We start from the raw sequence: 13948 nt of genomic DNA, 5'->3' as shown, positions 1-13948 counted from the left end.
CATAACGAAATAAAGTATTTGAGGTGCAATTCTTAACACAACAACTACGTGTGTGTCTCGTGGGAGAAATTGCCAACCTATATGAGATATTCAACTTGGTGAGCTACCACTACACTGCAGTCTTTGAGTTCTTTGTTTTTATTCATAAGTTTTTGCTGTCACAAGTATACTCCACCCACGCGTCCTGCAACTCAGTTCCATTTAACAAAAGACTGACATTGTTTTCAGAGTTAATTGCTGTCAACCACTAGGTTTTTGTTCGCCTGCTGCATAGCTAGGAAACTGCTGAAGATTCAACTAGCAGAACACGCATCCACCTGGTATTCAAATTCATCTGAGGTGGACTAGGCGCCGTTTCGTTTGACTGATTGTTCATTGTTTTCCGCGCACCGTTCAGTAAGACTCAGACTCCAGCAGTAGAGTCCGAAGAAGGATTGCTTGTTAGGTTTCTCGGAGGTTTTTGATAGACTTTGCACAAAAGGGAGTGATATGTATTTCCATGAACTCACTGGATACTTCCCTGTTCCTTTCCTTCAATCTCGGTGTCACTTCTGTGAAGTCCAGTTCTCCTCTTTATAGCACTTACTTATCAATCCTTTTAGTAAAACAAGCAGTTAATGCGGCTAGTTATGAAACTTGGTCTCTATATGGGTGGACTTTCTGGCTTTGGTATCAGCGGCACTATAAACAGCTATTTTGCTGTCGAATTAAGGATAAGTGATTTACACCCCGGCGAAAGCCAATGTATTTAGCATCTGATGCTTCATATGAAAACATAGAAACAACAAAAACACTTTGAGAACAACCGAGGAAATGCTATGGCCAAAACGAATATGAAGCAACCAAGTATGGTTACTGTTTTACCTTGGTAATCCAGATTTTCACTTTCTTGTCGAAGTATTCCGACGGTACAGCTGACAAAGCTGTACTGATTAGCATATTATGTGGTTGCCAAAGCATTAAACTGGTGAAAGTTGGTTACTCTGATTACTTATTACGATTATCTAGCATTCTATAGCATGCACGTTCATAAAGTGACACCATTTCTTTTGCGCATGCAGGGATGTCAGTCACAGTACGAGTACAGTTATATTAACAATTTTTAAATTCTGGTAGTTTCTTTTAGATGATTGATAGTAACTTTCCACATCTTCTGGATCACCTTATTCACTAGAAATTAAAAACTTCAATCACTTTACAGTGAAATGCTAGAACAAATTTTCGTTTAGCTTTCCAGTAAGCAAAGACACTTCCCCGTGCTTCAATTTAGCTTTGGGGTGGTTTCTAGATTAGATTTGATAAAGGCCTAATATTTTATCCATGATGTTTCAGACTTATTCCACATCTTTTACCAGTCAAACTGTTTCTTATCACTCAAATAATGATTATTAGCCATTTCCAGAGCATTGATTATGTCGGACATTAAAAATTAGAGGCCACTATGGATGCGATAAACATTTTGAACGCATAAATGTCGATCAACTAGCTGGAAGACAGGTACAATCTGGTTCATGGCGAAATTCAGAATGGAACTCCAGGTTGACCAAAAGATATCGTAATGCGCCTTCATCCCAGTTACGTCTTTACATTTAACTGATTTTCATGGGCCTGATTTTTGCTCAGTTATATTACTATATACTTTGCTTGACCCTCACTCTATTTGGTCACGATTTGATATTCCTTCTTGACGCATGGTCGGCCGATGCTTTGGACACTTGCCTTATATGACGTAGGGTTCTAGCGGATTATCGACTTGCAGTATTACTCAATGAATAGAAAACGAACTAGGTTGTTTCGAACACTTGTTACTTTATATTTATCTGAACTCAGATACGGGGGACAACTCTTGTTCAAAAATTGTGGTTTGGAAATTTGCAACCTTCTACGACAGCATAGCGCATAAGGATATCACATCAAGACGAAGCAATATTCTTATATACCGGAATAATGACATCACAAAACAACACACTGGGTTTAATTTACTCGTAAACGTAAGTGCGAATGAATAAAGATAATCGTGTGTTAAAATATTTGCCAGTCGTGGGTTGCATCACGGTTCACCAAACTGGCAAAGAGTTAAAAGCAGAGCTGTATTATATTGTCAGCACTTTCAAGAGTTTACATTTGAAAAACGGTGACAAAAGTCAACGATAACATTTATGAACAGTAGTTTTTGTGAAAGGTGCTTAATAAACACTCCAGTGGCTCTCGAAGGCCCACGTAAAATTTAACTTTTTCGATGTGGCAATCTATCAGGAATCCTACAAGAAGATAAGTAAGAATAATAAAGTGGCAGTAAAAAATTTGATATGACTTTCAATGACAATGGGGTCAAACGTCCATAGTCCAAAAGCCCGCTATTGAGTGAGTTGTGAGTGTCGGAAGGGCCTCAGTTACAACTGAAGTGTTAAGTGCGGACAAGGAAACATGCTGACCAGTCGGAGATGTTGTGTGAAACTCGGTTACCTGATTTTGAATGCAACGGTATGCATGTGCATATTCTTAAGCAAATTTAAAGATAAATCACCTCCGATTAGTACGAATAATTTGCGCTAGCAGGCGGAAGATGGTTGTTGGTAGGCAGAGTGGGCGTTGTCTATTTTTTGGACGTTGATCAGGCATAAGTTCAAATACAGTCTGGATAAACCCGCGCGCAATTAAATTGACAGAAAAGTTTTGCATTCAAGAGCTTATGTCATGGACATCTTCTTGGAACACCATTGAAAGAGTAATTTGCGCTAGCAGGCGGAAGATGGTTGTTGGTAGGCAGAGTGGGCGTTGTCTATTTTTTGGACGTTGATCAGGCATAAGTTCAAATACAGTCTGGATAAACCCGCGCGCAATTAAATTGACAGAAAAGTTTTGCATTCAAGAGCTTATGTCATGGACATCTTCTTGGAACACCATTGAAAGAGGTAGAAGACAATTCTGCGATGTCCCTAGCTCAAGTCATCACGATGTAGAGACTATGAAAAGATAGAAAGCAAAGGAAGTTTGCTTGGCGCATACCAGATTTACTTATACCCCGACTGACGCTTTGGTACCATTTAGTAAATACTGTACGCAGTCAGTGAGGTAGTCACATAATGGCAACGGGTTAGATCCATGCACGTCAATACCTTGAAGCTTATGGTGGAGCAAGTTGGGAACCACGAACCAGTGTGAACACAACTGACTCGGAAGCCTATGGCTGTCAGAAATTAATGCAATAGTAAGAGAGTGTTTGCACTGTGGGTCTTTTTTTTAGACAATCCGGTGCGCGATGACAAAAATAAACCTCTTATCTGTTTAGACAACCAGAATTGCGTGGAATAGGGAAGTTAGCAGATAATATTTTGGTATGGGTGTAATTATGGTGGGTGATGTATGACATTGACAATGTTGGTGAGGAGAGAGCCTAAAGAAACAGAAATTTCCCCCTCAAACAAAAGTGACATGCTGTCAGGTTCACTGGTGTTATTTGTATAGATACCTTTCAGTCTGTTTCACACATTGCATACAGATAACGTGAAAACCAGTGTGTTCACAAGCTCTGGTGACAAAAGCCGCATCTGAGGCTTTTAATATAAAAATCTCAGCCCGGATAGTCAAAATATGTAGTGCTTCGTGAATGGACTTCCTTCATAGCCGCAGAGTTTGTGAGCGCCAGTCATGTGAAACGACCAGAGTTAATATATATGGTTTACTACGGTGCAGTTCAGATCGAACCATAAGTCTGGGTTACTTGAGAGTGCGTCGCCATATGTGGGTGGCTCATCGTGACCAAAAGCATAAAGTATGTGGTCAGCGTTAACTTCACGTAGCTTATTTACCTTAGATAATAGTCCGAACAATGAATTTATGGTGTGTAGCACGAATAGGAGGTTATATTTTGAGAATGCTTTTGGGGAAATTCCCGTCATGAATTGTTCTGGCGTCAAGTACGGACTGGTCAGTCCTCTACATCAACACACTAGAGACAATCCTGACCTCACAGTGGGAACTTCATACCGATGGATGAGCAAGGCTTATCAGTTCGACTGAAGTTAAGGAGGCCAGGGATAAATCAGAAATCCCGAGAAGGACCAATATTTTGGGTTACATTTTGTGAATTTTCTAAGATCTAAACGTAGACAATCTGGAAAAAATACAAATATTTGCCAAAGAGCAAGTGGTATAGCGACTGAGAAAGAGCGATATCTGTACAGTAATAAGATGTTTTATGATTTGGGAACCGTGTATAAACCGGGCTTTTCAGTTCGATCGTCAGCAAATTTTCACATAGAAGGAAAACTGTTTCTCGTCTTCATTTCCCCCCAGACTTAAGCAGGTAGTGCGAACGAAAACATTTACAGGGTCGTGCAATTTGCAGCTGTCCACTGTGACCCTCATATGAGTACTGTTGAAACGTTTCAGTCAAAGAGTGACGTAGATTACCGATTTATGTCAACATTGATCGCGTACTCACTGGCAAAATATAGTTAAACGAACCTTTCTTAGCCTCTCATCTTTAGGCATTTCAGCCCAAAACGATCTCTGAGAAGGAGGGTTTCAAGCTTTCTCAACTAACATCGTCTTAGGTGACAGTGCCAAAACGTGGTAGATTTATTATAACTGCACAATATTTGCTAATGAGCGGAGGGAGGCAATAAGGGTAAATTCTCTCAAAACTTCATGATGCCCACGGCAGAAAAATTAAAATCTTCGGTGACAAGGCGATGGTATTTTCACCGGAATACTCACTACAGCACTGCCTGACCAACAGTTGGCCAGAAATTGCCGGTTCGCTGCTCCGCAAACGGGTAATCTAAGAGAGTCGGTTATAAAACCCACATTGTTGAAGCTTAGAATTCACGCTTTGAGCGAGACTTTCCGGCATGGGAATCACATACACGTCCCACAAAGCAAAAATTCTCCTATTTGTTCCCACTTAATAACGATGGTGGTTGTGTGGGAGGTTAGATTAACTTCGGTTGAATCCATTCGTACCAATTCACCCTGAACCATCTTAACCTGGACTGCAGCTACACGCCTTCCATCAATCCTGTGGCATTTATGTTTGTTCTGTGTTTGTCAAACTGTACCGGAAGTATGCGATGAACAGTGTGATTTTCGGAGTTTTGTAACAGCACCTTCGCTTCACCAGCCTTTGAAGAATGCATTTGCAAACAGGAGCTATTTAAAACTACTTCTGTTAACCTGGTTTGGACTATCTCGGAAGGCCTGTATAAAAAAACGTATTGTGCTCGAATTTGAGTGGGTCACCGGTTTCGATGAAGATACGGCTAAAAGTGTGGATACGCCTTAAGCTGAAATGCTCCCATGTTGAACGGTCTCTCATCCACGCCTGATGCTTGGTAAGAAGAAGAGCGCACTTTCACGAAGACAACCTCTGTTCATTTTAATGTATTTCCTCGGCATTTGGCTTTGTATACAATGTAAGATTTATAGAATGACAAGAATTTGGAAATTCCCTAGGGGTTTTAATTTTTCACTCTTATTTGCAAGCCAGAGACTGCATTTTTGAAATGCGAAGTTCCTTGAAATAAGGAAACTTCACGGCGATGAAAGCGGAGCAGCATCCTATACTATGGAGGAGCTAAAAACTCTAGCCAGAATGCACTTTGTCGATTATTTCAGAGGAACATTTGCACTTTTTTTGACTCAGAATTTAAAAAACAGGCCATACATATACATATGTTCATATAGTCGATGCCTCTGTGAAATCCAAACTCTCTTCCAGTAGATGTACCGATTCATGCATCTTATATTAGTGTGTCAAAAGTACCATTCTCTGAAAATCCGGATGCTGCCGCCTTATCTACAATGGGAAAGTAGCTCTCAGATGTGTTACCCCGTAACGGGCTTTCGTACGCCTCAGTAAACCATCGAACCGTGCCTTAAAATTTTTACGCAATGATTTTATCCGGTTTTTATGAGCTGCACAAACCATTGGATAGATTTGTACAACTATTCCTCGGTCGCGATTGAAGTTGGCTTTGCGCATGTGTGACTCGTCGTCGGTGTATTGTTTATTGTAACAAGATGCGTGTTAACTATAAGATTTTCTCGCGAACTTAAGTGTTGTTATCTCATGCAGAGTGAGTTTTGGGAAGACCACTTACGTTTCACACCATACTAATTGTTGCTGTGTGCTGAAGATGTGATTTCCTCGGCTAGTATATCTAATTGAGCTGTGATCAGTACTCAGTTTCAACATCCTCATTGTAATTGACAAGTAGATAATTACTTGCAAGGACAACGAAGTTTAGTGAGTCGCCCATCGCTCGGAACCACTAGATTCAGACGCTAGTTAATTTGAGATCACTATGTGATTACACTCATCGTACTACAGAATAGGAATCGTAGGGTGAGACAAAACAGGAAGTGAAAGCACCCGTGCTGTATGGTGCCCAAGTGATTATGATGTGTAGGAGTATCATAACATCCTCTCCGTGTCATCTGACTAACAGTGTAGCGGGAAAACGTAAATTCAGCTGGAACAACCAGTAGGGAACTAGTAAGTCATCGAGTGAAATTCATAGTTGTATCACGATCCCATCTGAGAGTTTAGGAACACCGGATAACAAAAGAAATTTCTGTAGGCCTGGTGACGATACTTCCTTTACAACATAAAATGTTGTGGATGCATACAAATGTTAAAATTTCGTACATACGGTGCAAAAACCCCAGATGGAAGTTTTCTTAACTTAAAATTCAAAGCGAAGGTTGAAGGTTGATTCGGAAGCCGAAGCACATAAACGCGGTTTACCGATAAATAAATCATGAGCAATTTTGAGTATTTTTTAGACACATGGTGATGAAAGACGTGGTTCACAAGGAGAATGATTTTTCCGCATCAATCCATCATTTTTTTGTTTTACTTGAGATAAAAGACACTCAAAAGTTGCTCATATAATCTAGCTTTTCTAAATGTAGGCACAGGCATAGAAAACTCCTCAGATCATCATCATGCCGATAGGCATAGTAGGAGGTCGTTGGAAATTTACACCCAGTACGGACAGTTGATTGACACTCAAAGGTTTGTTGGAGAGGATTTTATGGTACAACTTGCTTTCACGTGTTCTGATTTCGTGTGAAGTCCGGCAAACGAGCATGAATTTCTATATAAATTCACCAACGGTTTTCTCAGCCACACGACTTGCATCAGTGCTGATAAAGCAGAACGTTAGCACACACTATACTCACTCTATATGCAATTAATGCAGACAAATTTTCCAGCATCGAACCCATTCATTCGAGAGTTTCAACCCTTGTCACTAGCTTCCTTTATGAGATATACCGCGAAATTTCGCATATTTTACCGTCTGAAACATGAGATGGCCATTGTGCAGCATATTCAGTTGAAGAATATCATAACCCAGTCAGGTCTCCCATGAAGACCAGCTTGATGTGTCATAATTTATCGAAATCTGTCGAATGTGGGTTTAAATAGAGCATAAGGCTAATGGAAACGTTGGTACCGCGCCTACTTATTGAAAATCTCGAGGAGGGTGAAACAGGTCGTCGGCTGTTGATTTGATTTCAGCACCTGGTCAATTCGCCTTTGAGCCCACACCATCATCGCAGCTGTCGGGCAGGCCTATCGGTCAGCTGTGTTGGTGTATGATGTGGTGATTTGCTTGCTAAGTAGTCTCCATAGTTATTATTCTGATATAAAATGGATAATTTTTCACTGATGCATTGGGAAAACTTGGCCACCTATCAGTTTAAACCATGCAAGAGACAGCACCAGAACAATATGGGAATAACAATCAGAAGCACTATTTCCGCGCCTTGGTTGGCACAAAATTTACGGGAACTACATACAAGTTGTCAATGCAGAAAGAATGAACCCTCTGATTCACTCCATTAGAACAGGCTCGGACTCCCTTGCAAATCCTCCTTCTAGGAAAATTTAGAAAAAGGTCCCCAGATTTATTGACGAAAAACCATCCTTGAGGTTGCCGAAAACTCTTCAACAGTCCAAGACAGGCACTCCACTTTTTAAGACTCACTATTTGGGCGCGGTATTTGATTTTCTGAACCAGATTTTCTACTTGAACTTGAAGCATACATAATTCGCGACATGCACTAGTTTGTGCACTAATTTAGTTTTAACCGAAGACCCAACCAAATCCCTGCTGAGTATCCCGGTAGCTTTATTTCTGAACAAAGATTTAACAGATGGATGATTTAAGTAATCGGTTTAGTTTAAATGCGGACGGGAGACAAACCGGCAAGATCTGTCTTAGATAATGAATAAAATGTTCAGTTTCTAACCTTAAACAACATTGCGCCACAAACTACACTTTATATAAGCCTACGTAGTTGGAGTGGTTTAACGAACAGACTGGACCTAACACTGGTATGACGGTTTGTTCACCTCCGCTGCCCATTGAGATACACTGGGAGTTGTGCGCATGACACTGGCAGTCCATAGTGATCAATAGTTAGAGGACTGATCAATACAGTCTCCTCGTCCTCCAGGTTGGACTGAGTGTATTCTCTCAAGCACTACCGAAATTATGGCTCGGGTGACCTCCAACCCGCATTGTTCAAAGATGGGGTGAGGTCCTCAGTCAGCGGTTGCGTTATCTGTTTGCCTGCATTTGTGAAAGGGATATTGACCGAGACAACTGGGGAGTGTCGGCGAATTTGCTCATTTTCAAAAATGGGCTCGTAGCGAGTGTGATAACCACGGGGGTCGTCGCGAGACTGTTGGCCTTCCTTGAGCTTCGTCGCCTTATGGTGGCTTGTGAAACACCGATTCGAGACCAGCAGCGGGCTTCCGGCCGAATATGGGTTGGTTGAATAAATTGTCACACTTCGTCAGGTGTCAGAACAAGGTCATACGTACAGACGACCGGCACTTTTAATATTCATGAATTTTCAAGGCGAATTCAACTCAGCTGACAGCTTTGTCCTCCTTGACACGCTTGCCAATCAAGAAGTGCCCCAGAAGTTTGTGAAGATAAGTTCTTTGTATTCTCGAACGTGTGGGCGTATACGGAGAGCTCTCCAAAAGCTTTCATACACAAAGCAGTGTCCGTCATGGTGTCTACTTCCTCCATTCCTACTTAATTTACTGATTGATATGATAAAGAGGCGAACGCCGGAATGACTTCACACCCCGGTATTTAAATAATTAGAGGAAACCCTCAGCGATCTGAAACAAGCAGATGGCATCGTTATCACCTTCGAAAAGCAGAAAACGTGTGTTTTGTATGGACTGAACAAAGTCATCCTGACATTCGGTAGGTACAGTGCACTCACAAATACTGTCATGCTCCTGAACATGCAGTCACTGAGGACGCCACTTACAATCCAGGGAGAAAAACTGGAAGTTGTAGAGCATTTTAGGTATCTTGGAATTTGTTTTACTTCTGAGGTTATTGTTAAAGCTGAGGTCAATGCACGAAGCTACGAGGCTTGGGCCTCCTAAGGACACCTATGGCGCCAAAGCGGTGTATCCCTGAATGCTACGGGAAGTATGAATCAGGCTACAATGTGGGCTGTTTTGTTCAATGGCTGTGAGAGATTATGAAACGTTTGGGTGTTGTCGATTCTACTGGCGTTCGGCATGGGGACCACTTGATCTCCACTGCGCCTGGTCAGATACGCTGCAAGATGTGGCTGCCTATCGATGTCCGTACCGTTCTTGGTCAGTTTCTAACCAGATTGCCTGAATGAGTGTATGGAGGTGTACACAACTCGGAATGATTTTTGTAGTGTAGCACTAGATCCACTTAAATATTTTCTTTGCAATAAAGCATTCAAATAAATCATGTTTATACAGCAGCGAAGTGTCGGTGTTGAACACTAATGTCATGCTTTCGATGATGATGATAATGACGACCTTATGTAAATACAGAAAGCTGTCTTGAGTTTAGACCGTAGAACTTCACTTTACTGGATTTCAAAATTACACTGGTCTGCTACTGCTCAAAAATGCAAATCTGTCGGTGATTTGGTTTGACATCTCTGAAGCTCAAAATCTGCTGGTTACGCTCATGGGTATGGTTTCAAGGAAGTGTTTCATCGCTTGATGTGTTTTGCACTCTCTCAAAGCAACAGTTTTTTGAATAGTGGTAATGTTATAAGATTTGATAAAGTGCGACTGAGATTTCGTCCTCTAAGTAGAGCCAGTCTACACTTACTGGGAGTCATCTGCAGTGCGCACCTCACGAAACTCCAGGGAGTCACGAAGCAGTGACCTCCCGGCACGCAGCATGACTACTCAGCCGTTCTGCCAAGAGTTACTGATTAGCGCAGTGATTAACTGACGCCTAGATCCAATTTCGATATCTCCACTTTATACTTTCAGCCCATGGGCGTTACATTCATCTCATGCTCTCGTCCGGAGATTTCTCGTCGCACCTTTCCTGGTGTCTAGATTTCCCGAATTCTTCAGGTTTCGTGAGAAGTTCTTGAGTCTTGAAGTTCTGCTCATGACTCACTCACGGTTACTAATAGGCCTGTGGACCACAAAATGGTCATATACAAGCAAGTCAAAATAAGTTTCAAAACATCATAAACTAGAGATTAGCTGGGTTTGTTACTAATAGGCCTGTGGACCACAAAATGGTCATATACAAGCAAGTCAAAATAAGTTTCAAAACATCATAAACTAGAGATTCAGCTGGGTTTCAGGCAAGTCTCCTGCGAAACCAAACAGGCTTTCGAATGTGTATTTCGTTAAGCTGGCACCTACTTTATCAAAATGCATCCTGATTTGTTATAAGTCGTATGTTACGCTAGTGTCAGTTTATTTAAATAGGAGAAGCTTCATAAGCGTAGGTTACTTTTCTGCACTATTTTCTATTGATGCCAAATGGCTGATAGCTTGGACAGGAAGTAGACGAATTCCTACCAAATGTCGTCGTTTTCAGATAGCCTCCGTTAGCAACTTGGGAGCAGAAACTTGTATTTTCATGAAGGCCTGAACATTGGCTTTTATAGCACCTTTTCACGCATTTAAAAAGCAGACATGTAGTGCGAGTCAGTGTAAGTATCGAAGTTGGATTAACTTGAAGATACCTACGTTAATTCCACCTGAGTATGTGTAGCGAGCCAGGCGATTGTTACCAAGTTGCAGTGACGTTACCACCATAAGCTGTTCAGCAAACCATAACAGCTAGCAACTCAAACGTAAGAAGAGAACGTGCCGAAGGTTGGGTACACCTCACCTCAGACGAGTACCTAATTTACAGTTAGGAAGAACTTTCTAGAGTTAACTTATCCGGAGAAGCAAGTTAATCAACTGTGAGCTAAAATCGTTTAACGGCAAATCATATCACTCTCTCCGTTCCTGTTGGGGTAGTACCATGTCGGCACATCTCATCTGTCATCCATCTGGCTGCTATGATACCACCCAGGAAGACGCGGTAATACATCAAGATTAGTGGCAAGAAACAAGGACATCCGCGGACAGTTAGGAAACAGGTGTGTAACGTACACATGACTATCATTATCAGGGCACCGGGTAATTATGTTTGGATTGCCACACACTACGCGTAACGGTCAGGCACGCCCTTAGAGTACTGTATGGTTTGGTGATTGAGCCATGTACATGAATGATTGACATTCGAAGCTCTCAAAATGACTCACTGAACGGCGGAACCAAATTAGTATCCATTTCGTGCTTAAGTGATTAAGTGAGGGTTTATTGCTACAATATCTACATACCGAATATGGCTCTATGTATGCTTCATACTCTCAAACCTTGGTCAGCAAGACGGACGGACATAGTGATCCAGGCGGGTGATGTGAATGCCCAGGTTGAGTGACTAAGCTCTGAATATGCACACTTAGGTAATGGATTTGGAGTCTATACTCAGCATACGGATAGTGAGGGGAGACCGCTTCAGTCGTGTGTTGATGACTCACCGGTCCTAACCAGCACAAACTTCCATCACAAACGGTCACGTCGAATTACTGGGAGGCCATCAACCGCAGGGTAGTCATAGACTCAGCTTGACAATGTGGTTATCCGTTACCGATGGAGAGTTTCAAGTAAAGGTTGTCGTTCCATTTGGGTACGCAAGTTGACTCTGATCATGCCATTGTGTGGACCCGGTTATCACTCCGCTTTCCGCCACCATTACGCGATCTAAAGCACAGCAACCCCACACATCAAAACCGACGACTTTAAGTAGGTCAACTGTATCGAACTGATCTGGAAACGCACAGTCGTGCGGATGACGAAGGTCTATAAAGCACTGAATAGTCAAGAGTTTGAAGAATGTGCGAGTACACTGATCGGTTACAAAACCCATGGAGATGAAGAAGAATTTTGAAACAGGCAAGGACGATGCCGTATTTTAACTGATTTGATAGGTTGACCATAAGAGCACAACTGTCAACAAAACGGTATACAAGAAGAAACAGAAAATTGTCGTCTTGAGTGATGAGCTAAGCACCTCCATGTACGGTTCAGCTGGTGTAATTTAACACAAACATTGAAAGAACAGAGCTAGACTAAGTAGAATTTCAAAACCAACCCCCAGTCAGCAACAGAAACCCAGCGTAAGATGTCACTCCCTTAACGAGACATGATGCCTGACAAGATCTGTAAAAGCCATCGTCGTCTCATCTGAGGTGCTCTTTGGCGTTACTTTGCTTAGGTTGGTCGATCTTCAGGAGGGACAGATTCGTGAGAATCAAGCTGGGTTCCACCCTGGTCGAGGATTCATCGACCACATCTTCACCTTAAGAGAAATTCTTGAACAGCAGCATTCTTTCAAAAGACAGTTGGTCGTATTTCTTCGCTCATTCGCTCACAGGCATGCAGTATGCGGACGATGCTGCCGTCCTCCATTCAGGTTTTTCGAAAACTCAAGCCACTTTGCATAAAATAAATAGCTCAAATCGAGGAGGACATGACGGCCTTTGCCAACATTTGGCACCTAGGGCACCTACATGACGTCAGTTTATCTGTCAAAGACAGAGTTTATACCACGGCAGTGTGATCCATACTGCCTCATTGATAAGAAACGTGGACTGTACGCGCAGGGAACATACGATAGATGTCAGCGTTCGACTATCGGTACCACCTAGGCAATCATCAGATCTTGTAAAACATCGGATTAACAATTCTGAGGTACGCGAGATGGTTCTAGGAAGAAAGGACTCTCCCATGATGGATGTACTAATTAGAACAAGAGGTTGACAGTGTGTGACCTGGCAACGAATTATAAAACACTGACCAGTCACATGAGCCGAGTCGACATTCGCACCTAAGACAGCAAGTGAAATCTCATCAGTGTGAATGAAAAGTGTATCAGTTTTGCGAGGTGCGGTTATTGAGGTTAAGTCAGTTATTCCATTTTACTAGGGAAAAGAAATGTGCCAGATTGTTGGATGGTCCATATGGCCCACCATATGTTTCGGTAAAAAATATTTTAAAAATATAAATAGGCTTTTTTCAAACAGACAAAAGGGTGACTAGATTAGATTTTGCTTGTCATACCAAGCAACCTATAACTCCAATGTCCCTGTTGTGACGATCTCAGTGATTGGACTGAGGATTTTATCTGAATTCTTCAGTAAGATATATTTGGTGGTGCTAGTTTGCAGCATCAACTGGTAGCATTCACGTATCCGTATCCCCTCTTCATCAGTGGATTCACCTACAGTACTAGACTGATAACCGAACATCAAGTGGACTACAGCTTTCACCGGGTGTGAGACTAGAACTTTTCTGATTGCAAGCTGATCTGAAAAATAGCACGTGGGAACTGTAATTATCTTGTCCGGCTGTTGTTGAAATTCCGGATTCGAAAACATTCAAACAACTGCAAACACCCCTCATCTCCTCGTCCACTCTAAGATTAAAACCAACTCACCGTGGGGGAGGGATACGCCCCTATTATTTCATCCAGACCGATTTTATTGCAAAATGAATGACTCAGATTATTGATGCGGTTTTCTTACAAAGCGTTTAGTGCAGAAGTCGACAATCCCGTGA

The sequence above is a fragment of the Opisthorchis viverrini genome (genome assembly GCF_000715545.1).
Source record: "Opisthorchis viverrini unplaced genomic scaffold opera_v5_86, whole genome shotgun sequence".
NCBI lineage: Eukaryota > Metazoa > Platyhelminthes > Trematoda > Opisthorchiida > Opisthorchiidae > Opisthorchis > Opisthorchis viverrini.
Note: the sequence above shows the minus strand (reverse complement) of the source record.